Source organism: Carex rostrata, chromosome 18 (assembly GCF_964058835.1).
Source record: "Carex rostrata chromosome 18, lpCarRost1.2, whole genome shotgun sequence".
In the NCBI taxonomy this organism is placed as follows: Eukaryota; Viridiplantae; Streptophyta; class Magnoliopsida; order Poales; family Cyperaceae; genus Carex; species Carex rostrata.
Window position 1 is genome coordinate 7,634,152 of NC_135935.1, and position 15,048 is coordinate 7,649,199.

Below are 15,048 nucleotides of genomic sequence, written 5' to 3' on the forward strand. Positions count from 1 at the left end.
TCATTATGATAGAAGGTTGCCTTCTTATAGAATCTAGGTTGTGTATGGTTTGATGGATCAAATTTAGATTGTTGAAACTTCCTCTTATTGAGAGGTTGATTTTGATTCATCTTGGAATATGAGTAAGGACTTGTCAGTAAATTCGAATCAGGTAATCTTCTAGTCTTGTGTTGTCTATTCCTAGGTTTTCTTGTATTCATGTTGTCTATTCGAATCAGGTAATCTTCTAGTCTTGTGTTGTTTATTATGTGGATCTGGATCATTGATGTGTTTACATCCCCTAGTTAACTTTAATGTATCATTTTCTAATTCTAAATGATGCAAGATTGTTTTTAGTATTTCAATTTCTTGTGAAGGTGACATGTATTGGCGGTTTAACTTAGTTTTCTCATGTTATGTGCTTTGGATTCCCTGATTTTGAGTTTTAGACTTCAACTGGTGTTCGGTGTTTTTGAGAACCTCACTTTCACTCACATGCATAATCTTAGTGTCTAATTCTAACACTATAGATTCTAATCCCTTCACTTTTGTTTCTAGACTTAAAATATTTTAGTGCATATATTGAATCTTACTATTTTCTCTAAGTAATCTATCGTGTATTTCCTCTATCAATGTTGTTAGATTGTTTGTGATTTTGTTTGATTTGAGTTCCGTAATCATTTCATCAGTGAAGTGAACTTTACTCTCTATCTTATCTCCATACACTATTGTGTTTAAATCAAGTGGTTGAGTTACCTTAGATTTGTCGATGGATGATATTTCACTATCAACTTTCGCTACCAGGGCCAGGTTGACTATCTCCTCATTCTCCGACTCAGTGGCATCCTCTTCAACACTACCGCGATAATTTGATTATGAGTTGTTCTCAACTTGCATTGCTGTTTCTCTTCTGTCGGTTTTAGCTCCTTCTCTTCTGAGTTGAGCCGGATAACTATGAAACTCACCACCTTTTCTCAGATTGGGAAAAATTGTGTAGCATGATTCTATGGAATGACCCTCCTTACTACACAATGTACATTGCCTTTTTGTAGCATGATTCTATGGGAAAAATTGTGTAGCATGACTCAATGCACATTGCCTTTTTGTTTTTCTCCAATCGCCGTCTGTTGTAGCTCTTTTTGAATTGTAGTGCTCTTTGGAAAATAATGCTTAGAAATTTGGCATTGGTTGAGGATACATGATGTTATGAGTTTGAGGATGGTGGGTTATAATCTTTTAACTCTGTAGGTAGTTAAGTCTGAGCATGTAGGGATGCATGTTTAGCGTTGTGTTTATGATCCTCGATTTGTCGGAGTTTTTCTTCACAGCTCTTGAGATGTGCGAACAATTCTTCTGGAGTGAAGATTTGTACTCCTAACAATATCTGTAGTGCACTTACCATTTACTCCTATCCGGGTTTCCTAAGCATGACACGCAAAAGCTTTCCTACAATCTTATTGTTAGATAGTGGTTGTCCAAGTTCAATAAATTCATTTTGCATTTGTAGAAGTCTGTTATAAGTATATTCTACAGTCTCACCACTTTCTACACAAAAGGTTTCAAACTTTGTTTCTAAACCAGCTAGTTTGGTTCGTTTAATTTGGTTATTACCCTCATATTTTGTAATAAGAAAATTCCACATCTCTTTTGCATTTTTAGCGTTTGAGATCATAATTTGTATTGATTCATGTACTTCACCCATAATGACATTCATGGCAAGGTCATCTACCTTTTTGGCAAGTTTAGACTTGGTGGTAATTATATTGGTGTCTTTGTTATAAGCCGGTGTAAAACCATTTTCTACGGCTTCCCATACTTCAATCAATTTCATGTAGTTGGTTATAACCCTTTTCCAATAACTAAAGTTTTTGGTATATGGTGTTAACATGGGAGGTTCTCTAACAAATTTTGGTGTACGATGTGCCATATCTATGATCTAATTAAATATTCAAATTAAGTGTATCTTAATTTGAACTTCCTGCTTTGATACCACTTGTTGGTCCTAAAGGCACCTAGAGGGGGGTGAATAGGTTCTTTTTAATTTTTAATCTAAGTTATAAAGTTCGAGTGTGTCCTAAAGTTATTCTTGGTAGAAACTTAGAATAACTTTGTCCTAAACTAATATAAAATAAGTAAAGTAAGAGTAGAGTTTAGAGACACTTGACACAAGAGTTGTTTACGGAGTTTGTCACTAACGCCTACGTCTCCGGGGCCCGCGACCTTCGAGATAACGCGCCTTTCTTTACTCAATGAGAAATGATTACAAAATAGAACCGGTGAGCTCTTACAATCTTCTGGGAAGTCACATGACCCAAACAAGGAGCACTAAAGGCTCAGTCATTTCTGCGACTTGATTTATTCCGTTGCAATGGTAGGCCCCACTTAGTTCAGTCTCAAGCTTATTTTACCAATTTTACAGATTAATTATCCTTAATCTTGAGTTATGCTTTTGCTATCCATACTCTTGTGCTTCATGACCACATCCTCGATGTTATATTGGAGTTCATCAATTCATCATCGATGTGTATTTATTGTATCTCCAGTTGTCATGAACCTGCACATGTCTCAAGAAGGAAAACTGTAAAATGCAATTATGTATGTTTTGCAAATCCAGTCAAACGAGTAAGTCTTGGGCTCCAAAAGCCAACAATCGTTGCCTTAGGTACTTCTGCACACATTGCGCAGCGAGAAGAAATATAGTACCCGGATGCAATAAAAGGTTATTTGACTGGCTTTGCTAACCTTGAAAATACGCAAAAGGGGAAGAAGAAAGGAAACAAAGAGCTCAATGCAAAGGGAAAAGGAAAATGTCCGAACTCGAGCCTTCAACAAGCACCCAAAGCAACTCTTCGAAGGGTTCTGATGGAAGTGTAGATGCTCAATGTCCTATGACCGAATATGATTTAGATTTAGAAAGCTCCAACATGGGAGGTGAACCTGGATGCTACATGATCTAATATGACTCTAATGAAAATGCAACATGGTCCGACTCATATGGCACCGAGTCTGAGTTAGAATGGGACTCTGAAGGAAATCTAAATGCCAAGAAATACTATCCATAAGAGAAAACCTCCGCATAGCCTAAAGGACCTAACTCGCCGATGAGTGAAATTATCTCGAGCAAAAAGTAAGGTCCCTCAACTACACACAAATTCCAAAAAGGCCTCTCGCCACAAAATGAGCTTTGTTGTGTTGTGCCCTTAAACAACCTACACATGGGTTTTGTTAAGTTTGTACCCTTAAGCAATTAACACTGGCGTGTCTGTCCGGTCAGTATGTAAAATAGACAGACAAGTCTTAAACTTTATACTTTGAACAAATTTGGGCTTTTGGTGTTGTGTCCACTTGAAACAACTACCACCGGTTTTGTCTCTCCTCAATTTTGAATAATATAGAGACAAGGTTTCTCTATTGTCCTTTAAACAATGGAGTGCCTAGTGATGATATCTCAAATAAAATCAAAAGATAAAGAAAGTGGTCGTTTAGACTATTTCAAATCTGAAGGCACAAAACCCCCTTCTAAAATAAGTATTCAAATCAAATCAAATTGGCAATGCATTTTTCGCAAGCCACAACCTAATGATTGACGCCGCATAGGTTGTCCAAGAAGGCATGAGAGGAGTGAAGCAAGATACCACCCCACAAATCATGTCTATAAAACAAAAGTCCCACCGTCTAAATAGAGTGGAAAGATATAAAGACCACAAGTAAAGCCTTAAGCACAAAATGGACTTTGTCAAGATTGTGTCCTTAAATAATTGTCACTGGTACGTTCGTCTAACCAGTCATTTAAGTAACGAGCAAGCTTTATATTTTTGTACTGAACAAAACAAGGCTTTGATATTGTGCCTAGGCCATGTGTGCACTAAAACTATTATCTATGTCTAATGATTGACACCGCACAGGTTGTCCAAGAAGGCATGAGAGGAGTGAAGCAAGATACCACCCCACAAATCATGTCTATAAAACAAAAGTTCCACCACAAATATAGAGTGGAGAGATGTAAAGATCACAAGTAAAGCCTTAAGCACAAAATGGACTTTGTCAAGATTGTGCCCTTTAAACAATTGTGACTGGTACGCTCGTCCAACCAGTCATTTAAATGACGAGTAAGCTTTCTATATTTATGCTGAACAAAATAAGGCATTGATATTTTGCCTAGGCCATGTGAGCACTAAAATAATTATCTATGTCTAATGATTGACACCGCATAGGTTGTCCAATAAGGCATAAGAGGAGTGAAGCAAGATACCACCCCATAAATCATGTCTACAAAACAAAGTCCCACTGCAAATATAGAGTGGAGAGATGTAAAGCCCAAATAAAGCCTCAGGCACAAAATAGGCTTTGTCAAGATTGTGCCCTTAAACAATTGTCACTGGTACGCTCGTCCAACCAGTCATTTAAATGATGAGTAAGCTTTATATATATGTGCTGAACAAAATAAGGCCTTGATATTGTGCCTAGACCATGTGTGCACTAAAATAATTATCTATGTCTAATGATTGACACCGCATAGGTTGTTCAAGAAGGCATGAGAGGAGTGAAGCAAGATACCACCCCACAAATCATGTCTATAATACAAAAAAATCCCACCACAAATGTAGAGTGGAGAGATGTAAAGCCTAAATAAAGCCTCAAGCACAAAATGGACTTTGTCAAGATTGTGCCCTTAAATATTTATCACTGGTACGCTCGTCTAACAAGTCACTTAAATGACGAGCAAGCTTTATATATTTGTGCTGAACAAAATAAGGCCTTGATGTTGTGCCTAGGCCATGTGAGCACTAAAACAATTATCTCAAATCCCTCAACGAAGGAGGCCCGTGACTAGTCCCACCGGCCCAAATAAGCCTCATTTTTCAAGAAAAGTCTTCTTTGCACTAAGATCAGCCCCACTGGCTCACCTTCAAAGGATGCATATAAACCCATATAAACCTCATAGAAATGCCATAAGAGGCTCATGTTAAAACCAAATACCCGGAGGAAGGCATATGACTAGTACCACCGGCCCACTTCTTTGAACCAAAATCAAACCCCCAAAATGAAGGAGGCCTATGATCAGTCCCACCGACCTAAAACAAGCCTCCTTCACTCAAGAAAAGCTTCATTTGGACCAATACAGGTCCCACAGGCTCAATACCAAAGGAAGCCCAACAAAAATAAACCCTAGCCCCGGCCTGGGCTAAACCCAAGAAACGCCACAAAAGGCTCATGCTAAAACCAAATACCCAGAGGAGGCCCATGACTAGTCTCATTGGCCCAAAGAAAAGCCTCATTTGAACTAAAATTAAGCCCACAGGCCCAAGAAAGCCTCCTTCAAACAAAATCAAACCTAATATTCAAGAAAGATTCATTTGGATCAATACAAGTCCCACTAGTTCACTACCAAAGGAAGCCCCAAAAGTATAAACTCTAGTCCCTACCAGGGCTACACCCAAGAAATGCCACAAAAAGGCTCATGCTATCTTCAATTTTGTCTAAAAAGCATGAAAATGCATATGAGCTCATTCAATTAGCTCTTTTCTTTTGTGATGAATTAAACTTTTAAAATTTAGCTAATTTCTTTTGTTTGAGGTAAGTTGGTAAGGCGGGTTGGGTCGTATCATCAGCTCCAACATGAGATTTGTTTGCAAGTAATATATGATAAATTTTATTCATCGATTATGTAATATGTACTACAAAAAATAAAATAAATTATGTACACAAAAAAACAAATGAATATTATATAAAAAGAAGAACAAAATGGACATATTGTGCATGTACTCGGATAGTTTGTTTCTTCCTCATTTGTTTATCTACTAACTTTGTTTTAGATCACAACAGAAACACACATATATCTTATGGTATAGTTCCAAGCATAAATAAAATCGTGTTTACTATAAATGTGGTAATTTGAAATACTCTGTCAGAAATGAAATTGGTAGATTAGGTTTTGCGTATTCTAGACTGAGCAATTCCCAACAAGTTCAATCTTGCCTTTTGAAAATAACATGTTTCTCAAATGTGAATTATGGGACCATCCCAAACACTTATGAACTTTTTTCAAAAATCGTGTGTTCTAGTACTACTCATTTCGGCACAATGAAATGACATTCCTCCCAATTATGTGTTAGTGTTGTGACCTAGAAGCCAATAGTTTGACTATTGTATCGTATGTTTTATCATTTATTGATCGTTGAGTAGAGGAGTTGAATTTTGAAATTGTCCCTAACCTTGGATATTAGAGAGAAATACTCATTACCAATATAAGGTTTGCATGAGGATTAAATAACCGTTATGTTTTTAAAATTAAATGATAAAAATAACAAATTAGCCTAAAAGATGCATATTAAAGAACAAGACACTGGACAAACACAATATGAATAATGTATGGATTGTGTTTTTGTCATTAATTCTTCCATAGAGTGTTAATTTTGGAGATCTGAGAAACTCAATTTGTTAGGTCGCGAGGCACGCTAGAAGGTACATTTAAAAAAAATTACTCACATGCATGATTGGTGAACCGTGATGCGTGCTTTTAAATTTATAAACTCAGTTGCACTAGATCAGATAACAAGCGTATAATCCTATCGAGTAGTATAATCGAGTGTCAATCCGCAGGGAATTAATTTTACGGTCTTAAACAAATGTAGAGTGGAGAGATGTAAAGCCTAAATAAAGCCTCATTACCAAATGTAGAGTGGAGAGAAATACTCATTACCAATATAAGGTTTGCATGAGGATTAAATAACCGTTATGTTTTTAAAATTAAATGATAAAAATAACAAATTAGCCTCAAAGATGCATATTAAAGAACAAGACACTAGACAAACGCAATATGAACAATGTATGGATTGTGTTTTTGTCATTAATTGTTCTATAGAGTGTTAATTTTGGAGATCTGAGAAGCTCATTTTGTTAGGTTGCGATGCACGCTAGAAGGTACATTTAAAAAAATTGACTAACATGCCTGATTGGTGAAATCGTGATGCGTCCTTTTAAATTTATAAACTCGGTTGTACTAAATCAGATAACAAGTGTATAATCCCATCGAATAGTATAATCAAGTGTCAATCATCACGGAATTAATTTTACGGTCTTAACTAATCGCAATCCTTTGAAGGGTTGGATGTAATTAGATCTTGAGATTTATTGGTGATCAAAGATGCAAACTTTGTATTTAAAGGAAATCAAAGATAAATAGAATAGTAGAATAAGAGATGTTAATTCCTAGATATTCGGTACACCATTGTTACTTCAATTCTTACTTTTGTTTGATGTTGGTTTTCAGTTGTTGTAAGAGGATTTGTAATTGACAAATGTAGAAGAACAGTAAATTGGAAGAGAAATATTTCTGTTATTAATGATTTCTTGTCCTCATTACATTTACAAGGAGGCTTTATATAGCCTTGTAGAATCTTGTAGAATCATCTACAGAAAGCCTAACAGCTGTCCTAACAACCTTGCTTAACAGCTGTCCTAACAGTATTTCCTAACAACCTTTGACTGTGGTCAAACTTATGTTACATCTATCACCCCCCCTCAAGTCCTGTGTAGCTGGAAGAACACAGAGCTTGGTACGTAAGTCGGTAAATCGAGAAGATCCCAAGCTTTTGGTGAGAGCATCTGCAATTTGGTCATTTGAAGATAGAAATCGAACTGAAAGGCGACGAGAGGCCACCAAGTCACGAACAAAATGAACATCAACTTCAATGTGTTTAGTGCGGGCATGATGTACTGGGTTGGCAGCAAGGAAGGTCGCACCCAGATTATCACACCACAAAACCGGGGGAGAAATGGAATCAGGAATGAGTTCTTGAAGGAGAGTTTGAAGCCATACCACCTCAGCAGCAGCTGTAGCAAGGGCCCTGTATTCAGCTTCGGTACTCGATCGGGCAACAGTTGACTGCTTCTTAGATGACCAGGATACAAGAGAGCTGCCAAGAAAAACACAATACCCAGTAGTGGAACGGCGGTCATCAGGGCTGCCAGCCCAGTCAGCGTCAGAAAAGACCTGAAGAGAAAGATTTGAGGAAGGGCGAAGAAGCAACCCATGGGTGATGGAGCCTTTGAGATAACGAAGAAGGCGCTTAACAGCTGTCCAGTGGATGTCTGTAGGAGAATGCATGAAAAGAGAGAGACGGTTGACCGCAAAAGCTATCTCAGGACGGGTAATGGTAACATACTGAAGTGCTCCTACAATGCTCCGATATAAATGAGGATCTTGGATAGGATCACCTTGATGTTTAGAGAGTTGAAGACCGGTTTGCATAGGAGTGGTAACGGGCTTGGCACCTTCCATTTTAGCACGGTGTAAGAGATCATCAATGTACTGGCTTTGAGAAAGAAGAAGACCAGCACTAGAGTGAGTTGCTTTAATGCCCAGAAAATAAGATAGAGAGCCAAGGTCTTTGATAGTGAAGGTGGCATGCAATTTGGTGATGAGGTGATCAACAAGAGAGGTGGAAGTGCCGGTGATAATAATATCATCGACATAAACAAGGAGGTAGACAGCATCATGAGAAGTGCGCTTGATAAAGAGGGAAGAATCAGATTGGGATGCCACAAAGCCGAGAGAGGCAAGAAAATCTCGAAGTCGATGAAACCATGCTCGTGGGGCTTGCTTAAGACCATATAGAGCCTTTTTTAGTCTACACACATGATGGGGAAAATCGGGATCAACGAATCCAGGAGGCTGTGCCATGTAAACAACTTCTTTGAGGTCGCCATGAAGAAAGGCGTTATTCACGTCAAGTTGACGAATGGACCAGCCTTTGGAGAGAGCCAAGGAGAGAAGAGTGCGAACCGTCACAGGTTTCACCACAGGACTAAAGGTTTCGGTGTAGTCAATACCCTCCTCTTGAGTATAGCCTTTGGCCACAAGACGGGCTTTGAATCGCTCAATAGACCCATCAGATTTTCGTTTAATCTTGTATATCCATTTGCAGCCAACAATGTTGTGGTGGTCAGGTGGTGGGACAAGTTCCCAAGTGTTGTTTTGAGCAAGGGCAGTAAGTTCAAGAGCCATGGCACGTTGCCATTCAGATGAGGCTTTGCTTGAGTAAAACAGGTTGGTTCAGACTCTGAAAAATCTGAAGCTGTGTAGGTAACAAAACCAGGAAATTGGCGTGTAGATCTGGTGTTATCCCTAGTTCGAGTGGTCATATGATGGGTATAAACAGGAGAGGTAGAAGGGGGAGAAGGAGTAGAAGGGTGAGAGGTAGAAGATGGCAATGAAGGTGCAGAGGAAGGAACAGGTGGAGTAGGGGAAGTAGGTAGAATGGTTAAGGTATTGAAGAAGGGTGAAGATGGTGAAGAAGAGGTAGATGGTAGAGATGAATTTGAGAAAGGAAAGGTGGTTTCATGAAAAACAACATGCCGAGAAATATAAATCCGATTAGTCGGTAAGTGTAAGCACTTATACCCTTTGTGAAGGGAAGAGTAGCCAAGAAAAATGCAAGGCATAGAACGAGGTTCCAATTTGGTTTTCGCATAGGGCCGTAGCCAAGGGTAACATAAGCAACCCAGAATCTTGAAAAATGAGTAATCAGGTGCTTGGCGAAAAAGAATCTCATATGGTGACTGAAAATTCAGCAAAGCAGAGGGTAGCCGGTTAATAATAAAAACAATGCTCTCAAAGATATGATCCCAGTAAAGAAGAGGAATAGAGGCATGATTCATTGTGGCCAAGGCCAACTCCACTACATGGCGATGCTTTCTCTCAACAACACCATTCTGCTCAGGAGTATAAGGGCAGGAAACCCGAAAAGTCAGTTCAGGAAATCGGGTCATGAGAGGCTTAAACTCAGTGCCACCATCACACTGTAAAGTTTTTATAGAAGTAGAAAGAAGATTTTCCACTCGAGTTTTAAAACCCGCAAAAATATTGAGTACGTGGGACTTGGCAGAGCATGTAAACAGCCAAGAAAACCGAGAAAAGTCATCCACAAACAACACATAAAATCTATTGCCAAGTTTAGAAATTTCGGGAGAAGGCCCCCATACATCAACATGCACAATTTCTAATGGCTGAGAAGTCTTATTTGTAGACAAAGAGAAAGGTAGTCTATGAGATTTGAATTTATTACAAGCATCACATGGAGAATTATGTGAGCCAGAGGAGATAAGCTGATGAGAAGTTAAGTGCTTGATGACAGGAGCAGAGGTGTGACCAAGACGATAGTGCCAAAGGTTGCCATGAGACACATCAGATAGAAGAGCAGCAGGACTGGGAAGAAAATAAAGCCCTTGAGAGATTCCTCCTTCAAGCAGCACCCTTTGGGTCTTGAGATCCTTAATCACACAACCAGAATGGTTAAATTCAATTATGACATTATTATCCCGAGTGAGACGAGATATGCTAATAAGTTTTTTGGTGATGTGAGGAACATGAAGAACATTGTTAAGAAGCAGGTTATGATGATTAGTGACAAGGCAAGAGGAACCAGAGTGCAAAATAGAGAGGCCATGGCCATTACCAACTCGAACTACATCATTACCTTGGTAAGGAGTGTAGTCAGTGAGGCAGTTCAGATCCGGGACAATATGAGAAGATGCGCCGGAGTCAAGAAACCAGTCACTGGTAGGGGAAGAAGAAGGTTCAGCCAGGTTGACCTGAGGTGCAGGAGAGGGATCATCATCATACCTGTACCAGCATTCTTTGGCGACATGACCAATCTTGGAGCAGATTTGGCAAGTCTGATTGATAGTGGGCCCCTTGCTGCCAGTACCACCTGAACCTCCATAGCCCCTATTGCCTCGTCCTTGTGATGCTCCAGAGGATGCATAAGAGTTGCCACGACCACGGCTACGGCCTCGGCCCCTGCCACCACGGTGGTTAGAACGAGTAAGTTGCTGAGAAATATAGGCGGTTGCCAACTGTTGCTGAGTCTGCCATGGAAGAGTGGAAAGAAGGGCGGGAGCCAGAACCTCAGTCAAAATTGGGGCTGTAGAGTTTGACCTGGGAGGTAGGCTAGTAGAGAGATTAGCGGAAATAGGGGTAGGAAGAAGCGGGTTGGAGGATCCAGGAGAGGTAATAGCGGGTCCAAAGTAATTAGAACCCGAACCAGACCCATTGGAAATAAAAGAAGGCACAGGGACTGTTCTGGAAGAGTCGCCAATAGTGAGGTGAGCTGTCTGGTTGCAAAGATCTTGAGAAGCTAGGCGAGCCTCAAAATTTAGGAGATGACTATGGAGATCAGCAATTGAGAAAGATGTAGATTGAGAGGTGAGAGAAGTCACCAAGGAGTTGTACTCAGAAGGCAATCCAGCGAACAGATAGAGCGTCAAGTCTTGATCGCTAATGTCACAGCCAATAGACCGAAGCTGCAAGGCAACCGAGTTGAGGCGGTTGAGAAACTCGGTGCAGGTAAGGTTCCCTTTCTTCAAGGATTGGAGCTGACGCTTGAGCTCAAGAATCCGAGAGGATGACTGCGCGGAATAGGTGGAATTGAGCATACGCCAGAGATCAGCTGAGGTATCGCAGCTAATAGCTTGAGGAAGGATATCTGTGCCAAGGCTGGAGAGTAGCCAAGCCAAAATGAGCTGATCTTGGCGATTCCACGAGTCATGCTGCTGGTTGGAGCTGGAGGAGGTGAGAGCAGTACCATCAAGAAAGGGAAGAAGACCATGACCCCGAATCACAGGTAATACTTGCGATCTCCATAGCAAGAAATTAGTTCCATCAAGTTTCGGATTGATTGAGTAATGAAATTGAATTGGATTGATAATAGTGGGTAGAGAAGAAGAGATTGGGGCAGATGTGGTGGAGGAATCAGTCATGATTCCAAGAGAAAGAGAGTACTGGTAAAGAAGAAAAGAGAGGATCAGTTCAAGGCGTTGGCCATGAGACGTCTGATACCATGACAAATGTAGAAGAACAGTAAATTGGAAGAGAAATATTTCTGTTATTAATGATTTCTTGTCCTCATTACATTTACAAGGAGGCTTTATATAGCCTTGTAGAATCTTGTAGAATCATCTACAGAAAGCCTAACAGCTGTCCTAACAACCTTGCTTAACAGCTGTCCTAACAGTATTTCCTAACAACCTTTGACTGTGGTCAAACTTATGTTACATCTATCAGTAATCCTAACAAAGTGACTGCCGCTTTCGCTGTATCAGCCACACTACTAATCAATCCATCCCGTTAAGGCTTGACTTGAAAAGTGCAAGGAGATATGTGATTAGGCCAAAGTCACAACCTTAACTTGACTAGGTCCCTCGATTGGTCCTATAGGGTGTCCCCATGGTAAAGCACGACAATGCAACATTTGTCGACAAATGTTGAGACTCCCATGTATACTTTTGTTGATCCGACTATTGGCTTCTTAAGTTAAGATCTCCCATAATAGTCTAGTATTTTTATTCTCCCTTTCCTGATCCGGTTAATCTAATAGTGACTAACTTCCATGTGTGGCCATCACAGTGGGGGTCTTTGTAGGTCCCTAATGGCACTTATAGAGTCGGATAATTAGAGTTTTAGAAACTCTTTGGACGTTTTTCAGTTAACCCTCTAAACTAAACAAGTCAAACAGTTGTGAACTAGAAAAGTAAATATATAAAGATAGAGATATTTGACACTTAGGATGATAACGGAGTTCGACTTAAAAAGCCCATGTCTCCGGGGAAGATCAACCTCATCAGTGTGTTTTTCCTATTACCCGATAAAGAAATGATACAGCCAGTGATACGTGATTCCAAATCGTGTGGACTGTCTGGGCCAACTTCGTGTACAAGGGTGGGCCTAGAAGCCGCAGCTGGCGAGTCCTACATAGAGGATCGTCACACAGCTTTAGGTGTATTAGGCACAAAGTCTCGTGCTAGTGTACTCCTTGGCGCCTTATAAGCAGACTACACTAGCAGGGATGTAAATGCTCTATAACTAAATCCCAGACACTAAACTCTCCTAGAAGAAGATAAGCCGAGTGGATTTTAGACTGTTAGGAGGATATTGAAGTTATAATACTCAACAATTGAAGCTTGACAAGAGTTCCAAATTAATACATTTTGAAATGTGATAGGCGGCCAGCTTGGAAAAACTGAAGTGGATTAATTGTCTTTATAGTGGGGGATTCAGATTTGTTAGATCCATTCCAACGGGAAGAATTTCCTCCTGTTGGATGGATGGTACGATATTGCAATTTAGGTTTTCCGCATTTTAATTCAAATGGTTTCCGTCAATGGTGATAGTTTTTTGAAAGATCCATTGCTGGCTTTAATTAGTTTAGTCATACGGGTGGAGGGGGCGGTGTGTGATTCTGGTATGTCTTGGACGTTCTCTTAATTTGTTGCAGCATAACAGATGTGTTAATGAATGATGGTACTTGGGTTAATTTAGTGCTGCAATGTTATATATATATGCGTGTGTGTGTGTGTGTGTGTGTGTGTTTGTTGGTCTTTTTTATACCCTAAAATGGTGCTAAATAAATAAATGGAAAGTTGACAATATTTAAATACTTCGAAAAATGTCAAAATATATGAAGGTTCTCCAAGATGAATAGAGAATAGCATGGTAGAATATATGATAATATTCTACATGATAAACCATGAATTTTGATAAATTATATACTTCCTAACTCAAAATAGTCGAAGAGTTATGGATTTTTGAAGATTGAATAAAGTAAGAAATGGACGTATCCATTAAGCTCGAAATGGAGAATAATGGATACATTTATTTAATCATAAAAAGATGCTATCGGCTTTGATTAAAGCAAAATAAATTGAAATGGGCCAAATCTGGGCCGAATGAAATTTATATCCGACAAGTGGGGCCCGATTTCACCTCAACCAATCAGCAAAGAGATGTAAGAAAATATCGGGAGTGAACTGAGCTTAGCTGGGCCGAAGTAAATTGAAGATTGTTTCTTCACAGCTTCGTTTCTCATTAGACCCGACATAGGGGACCCACGCTGTCTCAACCAATCAGCTGCTGAGCTCGAATGAAAGAAGCAGCGCTTCATGCCTTCTCCTCCAATGGCACAGTGGAGAAAACAGACAAAAACGCAAGTAACAGCAGGTTCTGACTTCTGCCTCTTTTGTTTCCCCACTGCCTTCAAATACCACCATTGGATGCCTTCAAGGGATGAGATTATGCCAGCATCATTATCAATGCCATAGCTGCTGCCAGCTCCTCAATCCAGCCCATATTTACATTGCACGCCAACTGTTCGATGAAATGCACGGCCAAAATGAAGCTGCAAAATTGACCCTAGTGTTGCTCTAGCCTTGAGGCTATATATGAAGCATCCTAGAAGCAGAATAGATAGACAATTCGGCTTAGAAGTCTAATATGATGGCAAAGCCTTGTCTCCATATAGCTCAAATGTAGCTAAAAACCCCCCAAATCTCAATATAAGCTATAGATAATTAGCTAGAAATGATGTAATGTAATGCCTCAATGGCCATGATATGTATGCATGAAACCATGGATGAATAAAATGCTTCTTATTTGGAGCTTGAAATCTATCTTGTCTCCCTGTTGTGTTAATTCTTGTTCTTGTTTGTTCTTCTTTTTTTATTCATTTTTGCTTGATTTAATTCAACTCTTTGTTTCTTTCTATTTCTTGCCAAGAAGAGACTTAAAATTCTTGCTCTAACCATAGCCATGAATTTTAGCTCTCTATAAAGATGCTAAGCTTCCTCTTGTTACAATTAATGAAACAATGAGGTTTAATAAAAAATATGTGTTTGATTGAGAGGAGGAAATGCAACTATGATTGTTGATAAAATCCAAGGACTCTCCAATATTTGTACACACGCTCTTCCCTTTTCTTGTTTTTGAAATCTAATTGAAAAATCTAAAAAAAATGTGCATTTCTTTCTCCCCTTTTCATGAAAAATACAAAAAAACATGTTTCTTTCCCTTTTCTTTTGTTTTGATCTTTTCTTCTTTGCCTCCCTTAATCATCTTTATAATTTGATTAGGGGTTAAAATGAGTGTAGTGAGCCAGCTAACATCCTTGCTCATTAGATCCTCGTAATCTCTTTATAAAAATAGTTAAAAAGGGAGGAAAAGTGACTTAAATAAAAAAATAAACACACAGGGGTTGCTAAAAGAAGTGAATCAAGCTAATGATCACTTTGCAA